Raw genomic sequence first — 7,236 nt, forward strand, 5'->3', positions numbered from 1 at the left:
TGTTCTCTATTTTGTTTTTTATCAAAGTCTTTAATTACTTATCCATTTGATGAGAAATTCTTGAAGAGTTTGAAATGTCACAATATATATATATATATATATATATATATATATATGTGTGTGTGTGTGTGTGTGTGTGTGTGTGGTAGAAAAACCCACAATGCAAAAAACAAGATTTATTGAAAGTGAAACTACAGTTTCGAAAGGCAATGCAGGAGAGGCAACGCAGTAACAGAGGGGCAGTTGAGGACAGATGAATGGAAGTGAAGGGAGGTCAGATCAGGTCGGAAGATCAGTTGGACTATGCGCAGGGTGGCCGGGGTAAGGGAGAAGGCGGATGATGTGGGAGGCGGGGAGACAGGAGGAGAAAAGCCACTGTTCAGGTTGAAATTAGGCAGTAGTTTTATTAAGGAGGATTCCACCAGTCTGCGGGCATGAACACCAGTGCAAGGAAAGACAATTCGTGCCGCTGACCAGTCCATCTGATAGGAGGACTGGTGTAGACCAGCTTGCGACGGAGAGTGTTCACCTGGCAAAAGATCAGCCTGCAGTTGAGAGGGTGAAGAGAGCGACTGATAGAGTAGATCTCAATGTAGGGCAGGCTGAGCACGGGCAGGTGTGGAGTCTCTTTAGGAGAGGGGTCGTGGTAGAAGGTACGCCGTGCCCTGGATAACGCAACGTAGAGAACATGAGGGTAGCCCATTTTGGAGAATGAACGACGCAGGAAGTTGCTCTCTCTATTCAGGTACTGTGGGTCACAGATGCGGAGGGCGTCGAGCAACAGCGAAGTGCCAACACCTTTCTTTACATGGAGAGGATGGTATGAGACGTGTATGTACATACCACTATGCATAGGCTTCCTGTATATGGAGAAGGAGAAGTGGTCAGCAGAGCAAAGAACTAGGGTCCAAGAAGGGGAGCTTGTTGTCAACCTCCCATTCCACTTTGAAACGGATGGAAGGAGAGATTTCAGATGCGTCAGGAAATCCGAGAACAGGGCAGGATCATTAGGCCGGAGAGCAAAGACATCGTCACAAACCGACGGACGAAGGGAGATGGAAGGGAGAAGCTCAGATTCGAAGAAGTCCATGAACAGGTTAGTCAAAACTGGAGAGAGGGGAGAGAGAGGGGAGAGCCCATGGCAACACCGAATGTCTAGGAGTAGAAGCGACCATCAAAGAAAAAGGAATTAGACTCCACCCACAGACGAATCCGCAAGAGGAAGACGTCGGTGGGCAGAGGGAGACGAGGATCCTCTGGGGGGAGCCTCCTCTGAAGGAAAGCAATGACGTCATCAAGCGGGACCTTGGTAAACAGGGGGTTGACATCCAAACTCATCATGATTGCCGGCGAGACGCCACGGACACGGGAGATGAAGTCCTGAGAGTGGCGGAGGTGAGCAGGAGAGAAGGTGCCAAGAAGGGGAGTGATCGACTTCGCTAGCCAGGCCGCAAGGTGTGTCACAGATCCCCAGGAAGAGATGATGGGGTGCAGAGGCAAGGCCGGCTTATGAGTTTTAGGAAGCCCATAGGAATGAGGGAGTCGAGGGCTGTTGACCTTGAACCTCTGGTAGAGATTCGTCTCCGGGAAACAGGCTGCTATCTCCTTCAGGCGACGGTGGAAAGTAGTAGCTATGCGTTCACGGGGGTCGCTGGTCAGGGGGTCATAGGTAAAAGCGTCATCCAACAAGTCCCGGGCCTTCTGCTGGTAGGAGGTACGGTCGAGGACCACCACCGAGTTGCCCTTGTCAGAAGGCAAAACGATCTGAACTGACCTCCCTTCGCTTCCGTTCGTCTGTTCTCACCTACCCCGCGTTACCACGTTGCCTCTCCTCTCTCTCTTTTATAACCCCTACTCTCCCTTTCCTCTTCAGACCTGAAGATGGAATCCAGGTGGATTTCGAAACTGTAGTCTCAGTTTCAATAAATGTCATTATTGCATTGTGGGTTTTTCTACGGAAGAGTGTTTTACTATTCATATATATATATATATATATATATATATATATATATATATACACACACACACACACACACACACACACACTCATTCACACACATATATGTTCATATATTCATATATATATATATATATATATATATATATATATATATATATATAATATATTGTGTGAATGCCGTTTGAGCATGGCGATGTGCAATATTTCGGGAGAAGAGGCTTGAAGATATGAATTTTAGAGGCAGATAAGGGCGCCCGCCGGCATATGGTGCTTTAGAGACCCTTTTTCCGTGTATGCAAAGATTGCCACGACCCAGCCAGCCTCATGTTACCTTCCGCGAGCCGCCGCGACTTGGCCCCTCGAAACGCACTATTCTGTTGTGTTATTACCCACAGAAGAACAGACGTATCAAGTGTTAGAGACCAAGCTCTATATAAGTACTTGTATAGACTTGGTAGAGACCGGCGCTATATATACATATATATATATATATATATATATATAGAGAGAGAGAGAGAGAGAGAGAGAGAGAGAGAGAGAGAGAGAGAGATAGAGAGAGAAATACATACATATATACATACATACATACATACATACATACATACATACATACATACATACATACATACATACATACATACATACATACATACATACATACATAAGCATCTTAACCGTGTATTCCAAAATATGTAAGTTTACCCCTAAACTTTTAGACCTTGAAATTGCGGTAGCCTCTCGCCGGGCATTTCCGGTTTGTCAAATCAGGATTCTTTGCATTTTTGTATGAATATTCTGTTACTATAAAGTTTCTAATGTGTTTTATTGGTTATTATTATGCAGAACAATATTAGGTATCTTTTTATATAGCATTCTTCACTCAATGTACAAGAAATGATTTATGAGTGACATAGAAAATAAAATATGTGTATATCTAGAAACTATACGATCCTCATCCTCGATCGGTCTTGTTGACTGTCTGTCCTGAATTTCATAATCACATAGTGTGTGAATGTACGCAAAAAACATATCAAAATAATACATAAAATACGTACTATAAGTGAAAATGCAGTGGTTTAGATTTCAATGAATAATTATTCAAAATAATAATAACTAAAGTTATATATGTCGTCTGGAAATGGACATCCTTAGAAAATGAAAAAGTTGTGGTTGGACCCCCTCTGTGGTAATGGACCTTCGCAAATACAACTTGATGTTTATCATTATTATTGTTGTTGTTACTGCTGTGAATTATCATTGTTATCATCATCATTAATGTATTACAGCTATCATGGACATTGTTGTTATTATTATTTGTATTTGTGTTATTATTCTTATGGTTTTTCCATAATCACGATTATTATTGACTTATTTTTATTACCATTGTTGTTTATATTACTGTTATTTGTTATTAGCATTGACGTTCATATCATATCATTTTCATTGACTCGTTTGTAACATTATTATCATTGTCTTATTATAGTCATTGATGTTAAAGTTACGATCGGCACACTGACACTTATAAGAATCATAATGATAATTAGTACTATATTCCTGCTATGATAATTATTACTTTTATCTTCGGTGATACATCACTTAATATTATCATTACCTTTACACTATCATTGTTGTTATAATAAATCTTCATTATCACTGATATTGTCCTTTCCATTGTCATTATCGTCAACTCTCCCCTTCTCTTTAAACCATCGCGACAAAGTCCGAAATATTCTGTTTTCATAGAAATGTTTTCCACAATCAGATACGTCAGGCCGAGCTGTTCCCGGGAACGGTAGCGTTGCATGTTGTGTACTACGCGGTTAAGAAGCGCATGTATATACATGTGTGTGTGTGTGTGTGTGTGTGTGTGTGTGTGTGTGTGTGTGTGTGTGTGTGTGTGTGTGTGTGTGTGTGTGTTTTATAGTTTTATATATTTATATATCTATATATTTATATATGTGACATATACATACGTATATATTTATACATATTTATGTGTATACATATAATTATATATAAATTCATATCAGTATATATATTATATATATCAAATTTTCTTTATTTTTTACGAAAATTATCAATTAAGGAAAACTATGAAATTAGTAAACAAAATTATATCCACCTGTAAAACAGATATCAAGGTATGAACATTGTTAAACAGATTTTCATTTCGAGTCATTATCAATAAAGAACAAAAAATGAAGACAAATCTTACTAAGAGTGATTCGAAACGTAGCTATAAAGACTGGAGTTATAAAAGAAGCGAAAAACATCGACTTAAGAGAGTTGTTACCACTAGTTAAATCGTTGTTGCAATCCCCGTAGACTGTATAAGTACATGAAGACAAAAATGGAATGTTTCAATTTGTAATTTCGTTTGGGCTGTATGAGAAAAAAGTCCTAAGGAGGAGTTAATTCTAATTTCTTTTAATTTTAAGAGTAAGGTTTCATTATCGTTACATTAGTCACGATTATAGACCTATTTACTGTCATTTTGAACAACTTTCTTATGTAGTGTGTTTGCATAACACTGTTATTGCTTTTTTTTTTTTTTTTTTTACAGGTTATTGGTGTTTATATCATGTGCGTATTATTCAATCTTACAAGTCATCTTCGTTTGAGAGCAGAGGATTCTAATGTAATGTAGTCCCTCTTCTATATACCAAATTTTCTACAAACACGATGCATACGTTCGTTTTCTTTGAATACCATATTTTCGTATAAACTATTTCATATGTCGGCAATTCGTTAAGCAGACTAACGAACGCAGCATGTGAAGCATTGCATAAGTAAAAATTTGCTAACTTGATAATGATAACCACATGGAGCTGAAAAGATGTTGAAATCTCACACAAACTGATTAATCAGTAACGACAATAATTATTCTAAGTCATCTTTCAGCATAATCTATTGTTTGTATCGATTCTGCTAATAACATAATTAGATTATTGTGTACGGTTGACAATTGCGAAAAGGTTAGTCCTGTGTATCAAAACTGAGTTGATGATATAAACCTGCTGCTACTATTGTTTCCCCTATAACAAACCTCGTCGCAGTTCGTGAGTTTAAGACTCGATGAACAGCCGACAGATAATTCAGTTCATCGTGTACCTGTCTATGAATGTTCTCCGTGGAGGTAACGGTGTGATGGTTATGGCTGGCTGACTTGGTAGCTGGCCAAGGCAACTTTTTTAATTAAATAAAAGAGAGCTAATCTCCAATGCTATAAAAAGGACGCATATAGAAACTTGTGGTATGAGCGTTTTACAGCCCAGAGTCATAGTGAAACCCGGTTTGGGTTAGATATTACAAAACGAGAGGGCATCTACGAACATAAAGAGATATTAGTAGACTGAAGCTCTGACATTGATAAAATAGTGTTGTAAAAAGTGTAAGCAACATTACGTTTTACTAGGCAATGGTATGCAGACAAGCGCGAGAGCTCAAAATCAAGCTTCACACTACTATCATTCAGCACCTACCCTTGTCAGACACAACGTAGGATTTGAAGAGCTAGGAAAGCCCGGGCATGTCACGGGAAAAAAAATCCCAAAGTTACCAACGTAGGCACGGTCATTTTGACTGGCTCTTCCAGGCAGGTCCAAGTGATTGGTACTTCTTTGAGAAGAGAGACGTAACAGCAACACGCTAAGGTAATCCATGAGGCACAGAAGATGAATTCATTCTAGAACTAATACTGGCACCTTATAATATCTAACCATTCCTTAGTCATTCCCTAGCGAGGTCGTTAATTACTAACTCGTGGTTCACGACAGTTATCATCATCATTATCATAATGATAAGTTAGACGTAGAGAACTGTACTTCACAGTTCCACTTGAATTATATCTGAAATTTTACTTATTCAAAACGTTCTACACTCCATGGTGTCAGCTGTACTCTGTCGCTGTCTCAGTATCAAGGGTAGTTTTATAAGGACCGTCAGCCAACCCAGGTGCACCACTAACACATGGAGGTACATAGTTGACGTGTTTTCATGACTGGCTTTAGACACAGAGACTGTAATATTGAATCCGTTCCATCTCCAAGTCTATTTAACATAATTGAGCTTTTCCTCGATTTAATACAACCTAAAGTAAATTAATGTATTTATTAAAGCAATAACATTATGAAATATATTTTGATTATCATTTATCTATACGGAATAACATAAAACATAAAAAAATATATTTTTGTTATTCTGCAACATAAATGGGTTTATATTCCGTTATCATTTCCTGCGTCAAGAGTCATAATCTTTACAGAACGAATCATTTGTTTGGAACATACATTTGCAGGGGATACGAACCCATCATTATTTATTTATTTTAAGATCAGCGATGGCGGCGAACATGACGCACAGCTCATCGTAGAATGCAGTTCTCTCTCCGAGCGCCAGGAAGCCCTCAGGCAACATTTTGTCATCTCTTAATGAAATGCAATTTTGATGCAGTTAATTTATTATCTCGACTCCTTCTATAAATAAGCGAAGGCCCATCTTCATGAGCACGGTGACGTAACGACCTCCTTACTCCTTTAACGGACCAACTTCCGCAAGTTTTCGTATCTTGTGTAAAAGGTCTTATCTGCCCATCTAGGTGTATATCGATGTTGAATTATCTGTCGATCGGTATTTTATTAATCTCTTTGTCTGTCTGTTTATGAGTGATTTCAATAAAAATGAAAGACAGCATCGTTATGAATATTACTGAAAATACATTTCCTTGCCGCACTTTGCACCGAGTTCGTTTTTATTTCCTTTCTCTCTCTCCTGTCTTTATCATTGTTATCTATTACTTGTATTTAATATGCTCTTTTTTTTCAAACCTATTTTTATTTGTGGTTCTGGTTTATTCCCTTTGTTAGAGCGGAGGGTAGGTGGGGGTTAGGGGGGAGAGGGTATTTTATTTCTTATCTGCTCTGTTTGTCTTTCTTTCTTTCTTTCTTTTTTCCGTCTTTCTTTCTCTCTTTCTCTCTTTCTATCCTTCTCTCTCTCTCTCTTTCTATCCTTCTCTCTCTCTCTCTCTCTCTCTCTCTCTCTCTCTTTCTCTCTCCCCTCTCTCTCTCTCTCTCTCTGTCTCTCTCTCTCTCTCTCTCTCTCTCTCTCTCTCTCTCTCTCTCTCTCTCTCTCTCTCTCTCTCTCTCTCTCTCTCTCTCTCTCTCTCTCTCTCTCTCTCTCTCTCTCTCTCTCTCTCTCTCTCTCTCTCTGTCTCTCTCTCTCTCTCTCTCTCTCTCTCTCTCTCTCTCTCTCTCTCTCTCTCTCTCTCTCTCTCTCTC

Source organism: Penaeus chinensis, chromosome 33 (assembly GCF_019202785.1).
Source record: "Penaeus chinensis breed Huanghai No. 1 chromosome 33, ASM1920278v2, whole genome shotgun sequence".
Classification (NCBI taxonomy): Eukaryota; Metazoa; Arthropoda; class Malacostraca; order Decapoda; family Penaeidae; genus Penaeus; species Penaeus chinensis.